Source organism: Protobothrops mucrosquamatus, unplaced genomic scaffold (genome assembly GCF_001527695.2).
Source record: "Protobothrops mucrosquamatus isolate PMUCROS unplaced genomic scaffold, P.Mucros_1.0 scaffold52, whole genome shotgun sequence".
NCBI classification, from domain to species: Eukaryota; Metazoa; Chordata; class Lepidosauria; order Squamata; family Viperidae; genus Protobothrops; species Protobothrops mucrosquamatus.
In genome coordinates this window covers 757,767-775,546 of record NW_015386433.1, presented here as the reverse complement: position 1 = coordinate 775,546, position 17,780 = coordinate 757,767, and the positions used below count along the sequence as shown (strand labels likewise).

At 36.5% G+C, this 17,780-nt stretch overlaps 1 protein-coding gene across 1 annotated transcript in view; it reads left to right on the top strand.

Moving 5' to 3' along the window:
* Positions 1-17,780, top strand: part of THSD7A (thrombospondin type 1 domain containing 7A) — a 208,973-nt gene that overhangs the window by 115,434 nt on the left and 75,759 nt on the right. The gene's annotated exons all lie outside the window — the stretch shown is intronic.

Here is a 17,780-nt window from a genome sequence, read left to right as displayed (position 1 = left end):
AGAACATAATCACATTATAAAGACAGATAACTATATTAATCTTCTGCAGCAAAACATAAAAAGTTAAATTTATACTTGAATTGAAATTGATGCCTACTAGTTACATGACATATTTGTATTGTTTTCTTGGCAGCAATATAGAGATGATTTACCATTGGTTTCTTCCAGGATTCTTTGGCTGAGTAGAAAGGTCTAAGTCTATAATCTCTGGTTCAAGTATTATTGTTATGGTTTACTGAGTCAAACATGACTCTTGGTGACTACAGATACAAATCCCCAAGTTTTTAGCAAAATTTTTGAAAGTTAGTTTGTCAGTATTTTGATCCTAGGGATGAAAAAGAATGACCAGTAACTAAATTGGTTTCTGTGACTAAGGGACAACTAGAACCTAGTATCTTAAATCTTCTAAGACAGTGACCTAGCCACTAAGTCAAATTGGCTTTCACATCCAGGTATTAAATAGACCCAATCTTGCTTAGATCCTGAATCCAGCCAAGGACAATTAGGCACTGAGAAAAAAAATATAGAAATCTAGTAAGCAATTCCATAAGACTGTCTGACAGGGAGCATATGCAACTTATCCTCAGTATGCCTTACAAATTGGGAGTTCTTAATGAATACTCACAGAGAAACCTTGTGAATATCAACTCATTCCTGATTGAGCCAGTGGGAGTCATTATTTTAAATAGAGAGGACAAACATCAACAGTGATATGGAAGAAAGGCACTACATAATAATCAAAAGAGGAATTCACTTATGAATGTGTCTTGTTATTATGTGTGGAAATTGATCTTTCAAGTTTTCAAGTCTCAAAATACTGAGTTGTTATAAATTGCATTGTTTAAAGCATTTTCGTACACCTGCTTTTTATTTTTGACAATCGTGTTATTTTCTTTCATCTAGTGCTTACTTGCTGCTTACTTGACATTTCTTTCATTGAGATTCTTTCATTTATGTCAAGGTCTGATTAGTGTGAAATCATTCTTTAATTTTTCTGGAATACATGAATCCAAAAGAGAATATTACTGTCTTCTCTGAGATGTTTTTCTTTTTCTTTTCTTTTTTTTTTGGTTATTTTCCTGTTTTTTTCTTAAATTGACTTTATTACCACATTGACACTAAACTAAACTTAAACTAAAACTTCTGATGAATTTATATGAAGAGATGGAGGTAGTGATGGATGCAGATCATGAATCTAGTAAGGTTACTCTTGGTGAGATGAAGTTGGATTATATGACTAAGTAGCAAAAGGTTTTATAAAGAAAAATATAGAAAAGCTGACAGCAAATGTTTTATCTCATCATACTGATGCAGCAAGATACACAATTGAATATAAGGATTTAATTCCATGGGACAATATTATCTTCTCTCCTAAGCTTCAGGATCTGGCTTTGTTCAAGTCCTTGCTGTTTCCTAACTCTTGAATGTTTTAATTTTGATATGCAAAATATTTTGAAAATAAGAAAAAGAGATGGAGTTGAATTAGGAGTGGATTGGACTATAAGTTGAAATCCCCTTTTTATATTAAAATAGAAGAAGACTGGTACTAGACCTACAGAGTAATTCAACCCAATTTCTATCCAACTGAGACACAAGCTGGCTATATACATTTTGTGAATCCATAACACTTTTATAAACTCACCCATGAGCTATTATAATTTTGTACATTTGCCAGTAAAATGTATTATCTTTGTTCAGGGAATGATTCAGTCTGGAAGTAATAAGTTTGATTGAGTAGAAACAAACTTTCCATATTATCCAATTATCTATTAGTTAAGTGTTTGAAAATGGGGGAATACCCCAGTATTTAAAGACACAGAGCTTGTCAGTTGAAAAAGTGACAGTCATGGTTCAAGAGCCGAGTGTCACATGGTAGGGTGAGCTCATGTTTCTTGTCTCAGCTCCTTCCCATCGACCAGTTTGAAAGCATGCAGATGCGAATAAATAAATAGGTACCACTTCAGTAGGAAGGTAACAAAGTTCTGTGTTGGATCCCTTGGCTAAAAAATGGAGATGATCACTGCCCCCTAGAATTGGAAACAATTGTACAGGGGGAAACCTTTAACTTTACCTTTTCCCATTGTATTAAAAAGGGCAATTAATTATCACCAGGATTTTTCTTCTTGGTTCACTAACAACATCTTTTATTTCTTTATTTAGATATTCATTTGCTGATAAATGTTGTATTCAGTGCCAAATATGCAATTTGTGTGGTATTGCTGAATACATATAATCCTGAGTGTATCAGACATTTATTAGCAGCAGATAGAGAACCATATCTTTCTGCTAATTTCCAAGATAGATTATTATAATGTATTGCATGTGGGAGTGTCTTTAAAAAACATTTAGAAAAATTCAAGTAATTAACAGAAAAGCTGGATTGTTGCTTGTGTCTGGCTAATATAATCATATACTCTACAACAATGAAGGAGAGTTCCAAAAGCAGTGACAGATCTCCAAATTGTGCACCAGACCTAAATAAGTTGTGCAGTGCCATTTAGAGCTAATGATGGCAGATCCCCAGCACCAGCAGACCCAAATACCCATAGCCACTCAGTCTTGGTAAGGTTTACTGTGAATTTTTTCTTTTCCATCCAAATATTCATCCTCTGTTACATGACTTAGACAGCATCACATCTCTGCCCAAGAAGGAGACCCTATGTCATTATATAAAAATAGCTTCCCAATCTCTTTTTTAAACCTCCAGTGTTGGAGCATCCACAAAAATTTCTAAAGGCAAGCCATTCCACTGATTAATTGTTTTCACTGTCATGACATTTTTCCTTAATTCTAAGTTGGATCTCTCTTTGACAAGTTTCCATCCATTTTTTTTTCTTCTCTTGCCTTCAGTTGCTTTGGAGAATAGGTTGTTTCCCCTTTCTTTGTGACAGCCTTTCAGATACTGGAATGTCATCCCTAGTCTTTCTCTTTGTTAAACTACTAGAGACACCCATTTCCTGCAACCATTCATCATAGGTTTTAAGCCTCTGGACCCCTGTCTTTGTTCTTTTCTGCATTCGTTCTAGAGTCTTAACATCTTTTTTGTAGAAAAAAGAATTGGATGCAGTGTTTCAAGCATGGTGTCACCCAAGCAGTACATAGCGGTACTAATACTTCATGTGATTTTGCTACTATTCCTTTGTTGATGCAGTCTAGGACTGCATTGGCTTTTTTGATAACTGCAGCACACTGCTGGCTCACACTTAAGTGGCTGTCTACTAGGACACCTAGATCTCTCTCATAGTTACTGCTGTTGAATGAGATACCATCTATTCCATACCTGTGCATTTGGATTTTTCTCCCTAAGTGTAAAACCTTACTTTTCTTACAACTGAATTGCCTTTTGTTGATAGGGCCCACTTTAAGAGTCAAATAAGTCTGAATGATAGGTTAATGATGACAAGTCAAATTATAATAATACATTTTTAACACTAGGGGCAAAAAATGTATTGTTATAATTTTCTCAGAATTACTGCAGTCAGAAACATACTAAGAATTATAGGCAATATAAACTTCCACATTAGCATAATCAGCATTTATTCTCATCTCTCTGATCTGATTTCATTATTGCCAACTCTTCTGATAGCTTGATCTGTCCTGCTCCAATGACTCAGAATGATTTTATTCCCAGTTGAGTTTCTGGCAGTTTTCAAATTTACTTTATTTCCCCTTTCATTTTTACCAAAATGTCATTTGATTGACTCCAGCAATGGAAGTAGTTTATTGTTCTTGGTTATAATCAATACACTGGTGTTCACTGATCCTTATCCTTCTCAGGATGACCGTATTAACAAATGAATTCTGAAAATGTTTCAAATAGCTGCCAGCTCACTCAGGGAAAGCCCAAAGGTATAGGATGCAAAATGCTGTGGTAGTTTTTATCATATACAGGTTAGGTCAACAAGTATTGATTGCAGAACCATTGCTATTTATGCATATCAAGATTGTAGGTGTTTATGAGAAGAGTCACATCAGCATTTCCCCCCAACAATTACTGTTTCCAGGATGCCAGATATTTCTTACACAACATGGCTTATATTTCAGTATATATCAGTATACTGTGGTGATTGAGTGATAGATAGATAGATAGATAGATAGATAGATAGATAGATAGATAGATAGATAGATAGATAGATAGATAGATAGATAGATAGATAGATAGATAGACAGACAGACAGATAGATAGGCAGGCAGATAGATAAATAGATATAGATATATAAAATATACATATACACATGAATAAAAATATTCAAGCTATTTGTTCTTTGTTAAAGGCTAGGGGAGATCTGCCAGTTCTTTGAAGGAGTCCAGACAAGAAACCAAAATTATGAGTATTAACATCATCTTTATTGTTAAATTATAGTAACACAATCTTGCAAACCTCCTACTCTCTTCCTGAGAGAGGCAGAAGATTCCACTTGGAATTGTAGAAATGGCCTCCAATCCCCAGAATACATCTCTATCCACCGAGCACCTAGCTGAAGTATTGTTGCACAACTAGAAGCAAATGGATATACAGATAACCTGTTAACAAATATCTAGTGCAACTAACAGAACAGTTGGGACAGAATTTGTCTCATCCCATGACAGCACAGCAACTTACAGCATAGCCAGTGCTTCTATGTTCTCATGGGAAACTTGTGAGATGGATGTCAGATCTTTGGTAAGAAAGTCAGATAAGAAAACAAAACTATGAATACTAGCAGTACCTTTATTATAAGCTTACAGGAACAGAATCTTGCAGGTATGAAAGCACTTCTTCCCTTCCTCATGTTTACTTTCCAGAGAACTTAGGAGGCTCCCTTCTGCTTCCCATACCCTCATTCTTTATGTGGACTAAGATATCTCTTGACTGATTTTTGCCTAGACTTCAGCTCCTCTCTTCTGTCTCCCAAGATTATTCACACATAGTCAGATGGTGGCATTCACTATTTTCATATGGTCTCTAAACCAATATACAGGATTCAGTGCAAGAAAATTCAATGCAAATATTAAAAGTTGAGCAATGTTGTTATGTGCTCAGAAAAATCATCCATATAAAATAGCTGTAGAATGAAGATGTCATTCATGATCTGGTATATTAATGGCATCAACAAAGTTCAGAAGATGAAATTGCTTAGCTTGTAAGAGAGGGAAATCACATCACAATTAATTAATATACAGTTGAAAGCTATGTGCAAGCATTAAAATGCCAAATCAGATTTTACTATTCCACAAATGTGTCCAATGACCAAACAATTCCTTGTTATTGGTCCTAAGACTTGCTAAATAATTCATATTAACTAATTAATAAATTGTGTGCCAACCTAGCTGGTAACATGAAAATCATCATCCTCTTCTGTCAGGCTTCTAAATAAATAGTGGCCAGTTGATTATAAAAGGATGATTAAACCACATGGTACTATTTAGATTGATCCTCGTTGCAATATTTTACAAAAAGAAAACAAATTAGTACTTCTATCAGTCTAGACCCAAAATTTCCCCAATGAAACATTGGTGCTGAAACAGATCAAACTTTCAGGGTCTGAGGAATCTTGAAAGCCTGAAAATTTAGATTTTGAATCATTTTCAAAATTGTTGTGACAACTGTTTCTTGCAAACACTTAGCATAGCCTTTCTGTATAGCTAGCAGATGGTCTGGTATTTTCTTTCTATTGGGAAATATTATATCTTTCTTGTTTATTTATCTGTTTCTCAGAATAATAATAAAGGACAAGATAATAATCCCTGTCTCATAAAGTAGAGCCTGGGGTCATCCAATAAACGTGATTGCTGGGAGATTCATAACAGGATAAAAAGCATTTATGCACATGGATCACAATTAAGCTAGAACATTCTTAGCTGAAAGAGCAAATAATGGATATCTGCTTAGGTAACTTTTATAAAGCTATTGATTTCTATTGGTTATCATAGCTACCTATTGCCTTCAGCATCCGCAAGAGGATGTTGGACTTTGAAAAGGCTTTATTTTGTTATGAAAATCCATAAGAAGGAAGTACAAATATTACCCTTAGTGTATGTGAAGCTACTGCTGGGGAGGGGGGGAGGTAAGGTGGAGCTGAAAAAAATACAGCTTTCATCATTATTTTTTGTGAGCAGAGATTATGGTTAGGTAATGAAAAACCTGGCAATCTATCTGAACAACTTTGATGCAACTAAAATGAGTCACATCTGGTTAGTAGCTGAATGCAAAATCATTTGGAAATTCCTGAGCTTTAAGCAAGGTGGGAAGCCCCTCCCCCAAAAAGGCAAAAAACAATGGAAGAGCATTCTTCCAAGAAAACTACTGGATGTATCAATGGAGTCAGTAGGAGTAGAAATTAACTCAGAAAAGACTCTACTGACTGATAACCAAAGGGGATAAAATAGAAATTTGAGTGGGATTAACACCATAGAGTCACTAGTGTTGGCATGGGTCATTAGAACAATCATCAGCCTTCTCTGGGCTGATAATGGATGTTTCCAGCTGCCCTCCCTCCTAGATGTTGATGCTTCCCCTGTATTCTCCAGAGATCTGCATTCATGGTCAGATGTGAATTTTGCATGTTTAATGTAATTCTTCTCACAAAGCATCACCAGAAATGTTTCCTAAATTGAATGGAACCCAAAGAGTTTATTACTTAAAAAGAGTCCAATAGCCCCTTTTCTTGTTAACAAAAGATGTCAAAAATCATAAGCTTTTGTGAGTTAGCTTGCGTTTGGTTTTTGGGTTTTTTTGCTAGCATAGACTAACATGGTTCTCATCCTATAGTGTCAGTAATTATTATTGTAAGGTGGTCATTTTTTAAATGAGAAGTAGCATACAAATATTTTAAGTATGTAGCTGGAAGCGGAACATTTATGACATGTAGACTAGCTCTTATTAAATAGTGAATAGAAACTTTATTTCCCCAAACTTTTATGCACCTTTCCAACTCTTTTATATGCAGCTGTCATAAGGAGAAAACAATCTTCTTGCTTGCAGTAGCTAGGAAAAGAACTTTCTTCAATTTGTATAATTTGTATTGGTTAAGGAATACCTTATCCTGCATTGGCTATCAGTTATATTTCTCCCTCTTTGTTCCATTTTCTTAGGCAATAGGGCAATAGGACTCTTCTGATATATTTATAGCTGTGCAGACTTTTGTATGAGAATTTACAGTATCCTGCTTCTAGATATACGTTAAATAGGTGATGCAGAGATGTATTTAAATCAAAATGTGGCTGAAAAAAAAATATTTTGGTAAATTCTACTACTTCTATCTTGAAAGAAGATCAAGACCTGCTCCAAAGGGGTTTCTCTGTTGCCTTCTTTTGAAATATGTATCTTTTGAGTTCACAGCCTAGTCAATAGTTTTAGAAATCCCAAGTGTTCTATTATCTAAGTGTTAACCAGAGTGGACTGTCAATTATTAAGTTTATTTGGAGGCATTCATGGAATAGACACAAAGATTTGGTCGTCAGATTTTTATCCAGAGTTATCCAATACTAAAATAAATAAACAAATCTGACTGATTTTAACACAAACTGAACTATTAGATTTAAAGATCTAGAGTGGAATTTTCCCAGTCTGAGCAACTTCTAGATGTATGGTTTTGAACTCCCAGAAATTGTCAAGTTGGATAACATAGATCTAGAAAATTTCTTTTCAGAAATCATTACAAGGCATCAAATGAAACTGTTTAATGTTTGTTATAATTGAAAGTGCAAATGTTACTTAAGTTTTTGAAAGGAAATTACTTGAGAATATTAACTATCAATTAATTAAGATTATTAATTAAAGACAGATGCTGCTTAGCAACTTATTAAAAGGGATGAATAGAAATCAAGAATTCATGAAATCCATAGAGCTAGCAGGCATTGTATAATAGTAGTAGTAGTAGTAGTAGTAGTAGTAGTAGTAGTAGTAGTAGTAGTAGTAGTAATAATAATAATAATAATAATAATAATAATAATAATAATAATAATAATAATAATAATAATAATATAGCTGGGGAAGCAGATAATAACAAGACCTAGCAATGCTAAGAGCAGGAAAATTGAAGAAAGAGACTGAGGGACTAATTCTGGCTGCACAAGAACAAGCCTTAACGACAAATGCATACAAAGTCAAAATTGAGAAGACAGCAACAGACAGTAAGTGCCGCCTATGCAAAGAAGCTGAAAAAACTGGACCATCTGGTAAGCTGCTGCAAGAAGGTCACATAGACATGACAAAGTAGCAACAATGGTGCATCGGAAGATCTGCAAGAAATATCATTCGCCTGCAAGCAAGAACTGGTGGGATCATAAAATAGAGAAAGTCATAGAAAATGATAAAAGTTAAATTGCTCTGGGACTTCAGAATTCAAACAGACAAGCACCTGCCACATAAGACCCCGGACTTAACAATTGTTGATAAGAAAGACAAAAAAAGTCTGGATAATAGACATGGTAGTGCCTGGAGATAGCAGAATAGAAAAGAAAGGACCAGAGAAGATAACAAAATGCAAAGACCTATAAATAGAAATAGAACGACTGTGGCAAAGGCAAGCAAGGGTAGTACCAATAGTAATAGGCGCCTTGGGTGCAATCCCAAAACAACTGGAGCACCACTTGGACACCATTGACATTGACAAATTCTCCATCAATCAATTGCAAAAGGCGGCCTTACTAGGAACAGCTTCCATCCTGCAACGATATCTGTAATACCTTCAATTCAAACATCCACATCTGCCTATCCCAAGTCCTTGGTAAGGACTCGATAGGTAGACAAAAATGCCAAATCCAGTCTGAACATCTGGCTGACTGTGCGATTAATAATAATAATAATAATAATAATAATAATAATAATAATAATAATAATAATAATAATAATAGGAAAGCTTGGAGGTCTTCTAGTCCAACCCTCTGCTCAGTAAGGAAACACTATACCATTTCAAACAAATGGTTGTCCAGTCTGTTCTTAAAAACTTCCAGTTTTGGAGCATTTACAACTTCTGGAGGCAGGTTATTCCACTGATTAATTGTTCTAACTGTCAGGAAATTTCTCCTTATTTATAGGTTGCTTCTCTCTTTGATTAGTTTCTGTCCATTGCTTCTTCCCCTGCCTTCAGGTGCTTTGGAGAATAACTTGACTCCCTTTTCTTTGTGGGGGCCCCTGAGATATTGGAACACTGCTATCATGTCCCCCCCTTGTCCTTCTCTTCATTAAACGAGACATACCCAAGTCCAGCAACCATTCCGTATATATTTTAGCCTCCAGTCCCCTAATCATCTTTGTTGCTCTTCTCTGTACTCTTTCTAGAGTCTCAACATCTTTTTTACATCGTGGTGACCAAAACTGGATGCAGTATTCCAAGTGTGGCCTTACCAAGGCATTGTAAAGTGGTATTAACACTTCACATGATCTTGAGTCTATTCCTCTGTTAATGCAGTCTAGCACTGTGTTGGCTTTTTTGGCAGCTGCAGCATTCTGCTGGCTCATATTTAAGTGATTGTCCACTAGGACGTAGAGATCCCTCTCACAGTTACTACTATTGAGCAAGGTACCACCTATACCAGTGATGGCAAACCTTCTAGAGACCGAGTGCCAAAAAACTGCCCTGCCCCCTGCCCTGCCCCCCACCCCACCCACAGGGCCACTCACTGCCTCCATGGCCCGGCGCAGATTGCCCAGGCAGCCCAGCAGCACCATGATGGCCACACCCTCCACACTCCATGCGTCATCTCTGTGTGATGGGGCATGAGGTTGGAGTCTTGTCCCCGCTGCCTTGCTGCCAAGTGCTTGGCTCCATGTGGTCCACACCCAGGGGCGACTCTCCTCCAGGGGGGATGCTGGTGAGGAGGGGGCTGCAGGGGGAGGCAGGGCTGGGGCGACAGCACGTGTTCCCACAGAAAGGGCTCTGAGTGCTGCCTCTAGCATGCATGCCATAGGTTTGCCACCACTGACCTATACTGTACCTGGGCATTTGGTTTTTCTTTTCTAAATGTAGAACCTTAATTTTTTCACCATTGAATTTCATTTTGTTAAATAGCGCCCAATGTTCAAGTCTGTCAAGATCCTTCTGTATCTTAAGCCTATCTTCTGGAGTGTTGGCTATTCCTGCCAGATGTTGAAGAGCACTGGGCCCTGAACAGAGCCCTGGGTACCCCACTACACACTTTCTTCATGTAGATGCAGTTCCATTGAGGATCATATGCTGAGTACGACTGGTCAGTTAGCTAGGAATCCATCTGGTGGTGATGCTGTCTAACCAACATTTTGCCTTCTTATCAAGTAGTAGGTTGTAGTCTACTTTATCAAATGCCTTACTGAAGTTCAAGTAAATTATATCCACAGCATTTCTCTGGTCCACTAATATTGTCACCTGGTCAAAGAATGCAATAAGGTTTGTCTGGCATGATCTGTTTTTGACAAACCCATGTTGGCTTTTGATATTGACTTTGTTTGCCTCTAGGAGGTGTTTGCTGTTTCATTGCTTGATTATCTTTTCCAGAATCTTCCCAGGTATTGAGGTTAGGCTGATAGGTCTGTAATTTCCTGGATCCATTTTTTTCCTTTTTTGAAGATGGGAACTACATCAGCTCTTTTCCAGTCCTTTGGTACTTCCACAGTGCTCCAGGATCTTTGAAAAATATAGTTAAGTGATTCTGAAATCACATTTGCCAGTTCGTTCAGAACCTTGGAATGTAATCCATCTGGTCCTGGTGATTTGAACTCATCTAGGGTGGACAGGTGCTCACTTACCATTTTCTTGCATATCTTAACTTGTGTTTCTAATCTGTTTTTTAATAATAATAATAATAATAATAATAATAATAATAATAATAATAATAATAATAATAATAATAATAATAAAGTTGGAAGGGACCTTGGAGGTCATCTAGTCCAACCCCCTGCTCAGGCAGGAAACCCTATACCATTTCGGACAATTGGCTGTCCAGTTTCTTCTTAAAAACTTCCAGTGTTGGCGCGTTCCCCGCTTCTGGAGGCAGGTTGTTCCACTGGTTAATTGTTCTAACTTTCAGGAAGTTTCTCCTTAGTTCTAGGTTGCTTCTCTCTTTGGTTAGTTTCCACCTGTTGCTTCTTGTCCTGCCTTCAGGCGCTTTGGAAAATAGCTTGACTCCCTCTTCTTTGTGGCAGCCCCTGAGTACGGTACTGTTTTTGATAGATTAGACTGTTTTTTCCTTTTGTGTAAAGATGGATGCAAAAAATGAGTTAAGTACTTCTTCTTTCTCCCTGTTGCTTGTCACCTTCTTGCCACTTTCTCCCACTAATGGACCAATCATTTTCTTAACTTTTTTCTTGTTTTTTACATCTTGAAAGAAGCTCTTTTTTGTTGTTGTTATTTTTGACTTTTGTCACAAGCCTTAGTTCATTTAGCTTTCCTCACTTCATCTTTGCAGGCTCAGGCTATTTGCTGATATTTTGCCTTAGTTATGTGTCCCTCTTTCCACTTTTTATACTTGTCCTTTTTGTCTTTCAGTTTATCAAAGAGTTCTTTATGCAGCCATGCTGGTTTCTTTTGAGAGCTGTTATTTTTTTCTTTATTGGTAATGTGCTAGACTGAGCTTTTATAATCTCACTTTTCAAAATTTCCAAACTTCTTGAGTTGTTTTCCCCTTGTGGATTCCTAAGTTCTCTCTAAGTTTATTGAAATTAGCTCTCTTAAAGTCCAAGACTCTAGTTTAACTATGTTCTATTGTTTGTGCTTCCATAATGTTGAATTCCAATATTGCATGATCACTCCTCCCCCAAGGTTCCTGTGGCTTTAACACCTTCTATCATTCATCTCTGTTAGTGAGAATTAAGTCCAATATGCCTGATCCCCTAGTTCCCTTCTCTACTTTTTGGAAGTCAAAGTTGTCTGCTAGGTTTGTCAGGAATCTGTTTAATCTTCCACTTGGTGCAGAGTTTGTCTCCCAGTTGATGTCAGGGTAATTAAAGTCCCCCATTACTATTGTGATGTGCTTCCTACATACCTTAGTTAACTGACTAGCAAAAAAGTTCATCTATTTCCTCTGTTTGGTTGGGTGGCCTATAGTATACACCAATGGCAATGTCATTCCCTCCCTTTTATATTGACCCAAATGCATTCAAAACAAATTTTCATCATTGTTGTGCTCTATATCTGTAGAGATGTAGTTATTTCTTATATAGAGAGCAATTCCACCTCCTATTTTATTTGGTCTGTTTCTTTTAAATAATTTAAATCCCTCTAGCTGTGTGTTTCATTTGTGGGTTTCATCCCACCAAGTTTCCGTAATGGCAACAATATCATCTCTCTCTCTCTCTCTCTCTCTTGCTGTCTATCTGTCTCTTTCTCTCTCTCTCCTTCCCTCTCTCTCTCCCTCTCTCTCTCTCTGTTTGTGTGTATAAATATTTAATCATATTTCTACAAGGAGAGTGTTTCTAGTAGCACCAGAAAGCATTGTTCAATGTCTCAATAGATTTTTTCTATTTTTTCTAAAGAAAGTTTGTGTGGAAATTGAAAGATTATTAATGGAAAATAACATAATCTGGAAAAATTATAGAATTCTGGTAATAATAGAATACTTTGTTCTTTATTGGCCAGGCAATCACATAATAGAACACTCTGTGAATAAACTACTTATTAACTGAGAAGAAATGTATTCCGTTTGTTGTATAAATACATTCTTTTTCTCATAACATACTAAATTTGGAATATTCTGGGTTTTTTTATTGCATCCATTCTGAATTGCCATACTTTTTTCTGTACAATGTTTTGGTATACAGTTAATAAAATATTCAACAGGAAAATGACTATGGTATTATATTTCCATTTCCAAATGCTTCTGTAACACAGAGGTACTAATTTCTTAGGTTAAGAAGGAACAATTTCCATCTCTGCTTATATATGAAATGGACAATAAGGTCTATGAGTCTTGCAACATTCTTATTTCCATCCAAAATCAAAATTTCAACAGATTGATAAGTACACTCATTATTATTTAAAGCGCACCATGGCATCGGACCTGGCTACCTCCGAGACCGCCTTCTGCCACAGATTACCTCTCACCGGCCGATACGCTCCCACAGAGAGGGTCTCCTCAGGGTGCCGTCAACCAGACAGTGTCGGTTGGTGACCCCCAGGGGGAGAGCCTTCTCTGTTGGAGCCCCCACCCTCTGGAACGAGCTGCCCCCAGAGATCCGGGTGATTCCGGATCTCCCCTCCTTCCGCCGCGCCCTCAAGACATGGCTGTTTCAGCTGGCAGGACTGGCCTAGGGATATTTTAAATTGGATTTTAATCAACTTTTAAAATAAGAAAAGGCCTATTTAAATATATCTTTTAATTCATTTTAAATTTTGTATATTTGTATCAATTGTTTTGTTTTAACTGGCTGTAAGCCGCCCTGAGTCCACCAGGAGAAGGGCGGGATATAAATACAATAAACTTCAAACTTCAAACTATTATTATTAGCTTGTAGTTCCTCCAAACTCCTTGCATCGTGATTATTAAGTTAGCTGATTTCACCAACAATTTCATTTTGTAGTTTTAAAAATTATTTATTGTTCCACACTAATGAGATGCTAATGGACCAGTAATGTCATGGAAATTGGCATTATGTTTTATATGGAGCTGCATAAACCTTGACAGTTATGACCTTCAAATTAAAGGGTCTTCTGAGAGTTGACATACTTGGAGCTTGCTGCTCTCCATCAATCACTTATTGTTGCTACTTTGGCCTCAGAGTATACCCTGAAAGTATTTATAAATTAAAGTAGCTGAGCTTATTTATTTTCTTGAAAGCAACAGAAAGGGGTAGTTTGTTTTCCCAATGATGCTTTTCTACTCTACAAGATGCATCAGTCAGCCAAATCTAAGGATAAGTGATTTTATGTGGGAATTCAATTTAACTTTATTTCTAGAAGTTTTATTCATTAATGGAAAAAGCATATTCAGATTTGTTTTGATATGTTCTAAAGTAATCTTCATCAATCTTCATTGAAATGCTTTTATTATTATTTTTATTTACTATTCATAAATTAGTATGTTGTATATCTATGTTCTTGTTTAAAAGTATTGTTAGATTTTATCGCAATACTTTTGATTCCCTTAACAGCAGACTATTATCCTATTAAATCAAATGTAAATAAATCTTCCTGGAACAATGCAAATAAAATTTAAAAGAGGAAGAACATTTTTTAAAAATAGTTTGAAACAGTTGTTTCTATTATTATTAGGTTTTTACTTAGCATTATCTGAAAAAAGAGAGATTGTTCAATCAAAGTCACCTTATTGTAGTTAACCTCATAACAGCTATATTAGGGCTCATAGGAAAGGCTTGCAAAAATCTAGATGACCGTAAGATGGCAGCAAACAGTCCTCTGCCCTGCCATAGAATAAAATGTATAACTATCATATTGCTAGGTACTCAGATCTGGATTGCCAAAATGTAGATGACCACTTCAGACAGCAATGAAATGTTTCTCCAGTAACCTATTTTTCATTTAGACACTTTTTGCAACTGGAGATGACACAGTATGGTTCTGCCACTGCAGTTCCAACTGGAGATGACATATTATGGAGATGACATACAGTATTATGTTATCTCCAGTTGGAAAGGGAACATCAGTTTACCTTAGGTTGTCAATAAAATGCATTTATTACTGCTCAAGTTATTTTAGCTTTTTTCCTATATGTTATTTTTTATTAGCTTACAGTATAAAATACAAAAATACAAAAGCAAATAGAAGGAAACAAAGAGGAGGGAAAGAGAAAGAGAGAAGTGTGGAGGGGGGGAGAAAAAAAAGACATTAGCTTCCTATTCTCTCTGTTGCAGTAGAACAGGGCATTAATATCGAACCTCAACTTTTTACTTTTCCATAATAGTACAAAGCTATTTCTATAACAGCAAATCAATCTAATCAGTGAAACCCAAAATCAAGATTTCATTTTTTCCCCACTTCAAACACAAAGTCCAGAAGTGGTTTCCAAGTAGAAACAAAAGTATTTATACTCTTTTTTAAATATCAAAATGGTCAATTTAGCCATCTCTGCTAACTCCATCAACTTTTGTAGCCATTCATCCATGGTGGGAATCAAAATGCCCTTCCATTTTTTGTTATTTTAGCTTTTTCAGATAGTTTCATTTTCCCCACCAGTTTTCTTAGTCTAAGTTTTGAATAGTATTATGCTATTTGATCTCCCGGTAGTTGTTTTTCCACTGAAGTTAATAAACAGCAAATCCCATGCTTGTAGATGAAGACTGAGTGACAGTGGATAACTGCCCACAGTTATTTTAAAAAAAGAAAGATAGGGAGAAGATTTAGTACGATATTTTGTTTCAAAACATGACTTTTAAATAAAAGCTCATGAGAACATGCTTTATGTTTTTATGTACATGCAGAGTCATGCCATCAGATTTTTACCATATTATAAAACTTAGCTATGCTACCCACCACAGCTATTGTCTGCTTGGATTTCTATCACTTCAGGTGATCACTATAGTGCAGGGGTAGGCAACCTTGGCTCTTTTATGAGTCGTGGACTTCAACTACCAGAATTCCTGAGCCAGGTTGCCTACCCCTGCTATAGTGGAATTGTTTTGGCAGCATATGATTCTCCCTAGTAAGATGTGATATTATAAGATGAAATGCCCACAAAGGTTAATTTGTTCATATCATTAAAATTACATTAAGAAAAAAAATTACCTCAGTAGTATAAAAAATTACCTCAGTAGTATAAACTCCCAATAAGCTTAAGTAAGTCTTATTAAGAGACGCCTCATTTCATTTCATTACTTGTAATTAGATAATACCTACTGTGGCATGCTCTAGATCTGAACGTATTTTCTTAATAGGCAGTCCACGACAATATTATCCTGTGTAAACATGAAATCAATTTTTAAAGAGTCTGCCACCAGATGCAGTTGATTGTTTTCTATGTGACAATCAAATTTCTTTCTAATTAAAGATTTTGAAGACTTTAGGAGTACTAGCATTTTTTGCCCACAGGATCTTTCATATTTTTGTGTTGTATGTGCATCAAGAGAGAAACAGAGGTCTCCATGCCAGCTGCTAAAATGTCATCATACATCAGTGCAATCAAGAAAGGAAGCATTTCTTCTCTTTCAGTTGCCAACATATTTGTTCAGACATTTTACTTCTTTTAAAATGTTAAGGCCAGCAGTTTCGCATAAAGAAAAAAAACTATAATGTATTTTCTTCTTCCAGTTCCCTGAGCAGCTCTGACAATAAGCAATTATTTATCAGTATTGACTCCTGTCTTGAATGTGATATTGGAATATTGTATTTCTTTTTTAAAATGTTATTGTAGCATAGCATATTGTGTGCCATATCGAACATCTTGAGTGCAATTCTATTAGCTATTATGATGAAATAATTGATCAGATGAAATAACTTCATAATTGCAGTATAATGATCTGGGCTGATTTAACTCTGGCTCAGAGTTAATGACTTTGCAATTTCTTGGTTGAATTTCCACCAAGGAATATATACATGATGTCACTGAGCTTTTCATCCGTATATACTGGAACCTTGCCCAAACTGCTGCATTCCAGGTACATTAGACTAAAAATCCCATAATGCTATTTATTTACTTATTTATTTAATTTGTTTGCTGCCTCTATCACTCTATAATGCAACTTACAATTAAAACCATAAATATAAAGTATTAAGACATTAACTACCATAATAAAAACTTTAAAAAAAATGAAGGCTATGACAGTACAGAGATATTATCTTTTCCATTAGTCCACCAGCCATCTTCAACACAGATTACCTCTGCCAGGATACCTATAATGCTATTGTCATATTGTCTGGAATACAATGAATGTTGTTGATGTTGTTATTTTATTTATTTGTAGCCTGCCATTATTATTTTTTACAAATAACTCAAGGCAGTGACATATCCAATATGCCTTCCTCTTCCTATTTTCCCCACAACAACCCTGTGAAGTGAGTTGGGCTGAGAGAGAGGGACCGGCTCAAAGTCACCCAGAGGGCTTTCCTGGCTAAGATGGGAGTTACTTTCTAACTGCCCTGCTTTCTAGCCTGGCCCCTTAGTGATTAGACCAAAGGACTCTTATCTGGAGGTATACAAATTAGTAAAATTTGGGGGTTTTATTTATTTTTTAATGAATTTATAACTTTCTTTGGTAAAGGCTAATCTCTAAATAGCATACATAAGCAAGAATCACAGCCACTGAAACAAAAATAGTAACATAGAATAACAGAAATACAATATACAATCATGGCATCAATTATAATTAATATAATATTCCAGGTATTGGGACCTCTACAACAGGGCTTTTCAACCAGTGGTACGGGTACCACCTGTGGTACATTGGCACCTGGCAGGTGGTACGTGACCATCTTAGAAAAGTGGTAGCGGGGGAGGGGAATGAACTGAATCGGTGGCAGCACCGCACAAGCCTGAGCGAGAGATGGCTGGAGCTGCAGGGCTGTCAGGGCTCAGCCGAAGCGCCAGGATCAGTGCCGCTTTCCAGATGATCGGCGCTTCTTCGGGGCTTCAGGGCTCAGTGGAAGCGCCAGGATCAGCGCCAGGCTCCAGCTGGAGCTCAGCGCTGATCCTGGCGCTTCTGCTGAGCCCAGAAGAAGCACCGATCAGCTGGAATGTTGTAGCATCTTCAGGGTCTTGTGATTTACATTCAGATGCTTGGCAACTGATTCATATTTATGACGGTCACAGTGTTCCAGGGTCATGTGAATTGACCAAAAACTGCTGCAACCACCCAACAGATGGGGGGGAATAAAAACCAAACACCCTCCCACCCCACCCCCGCTGCCAATCCTCAACAGAAATGCTCACAA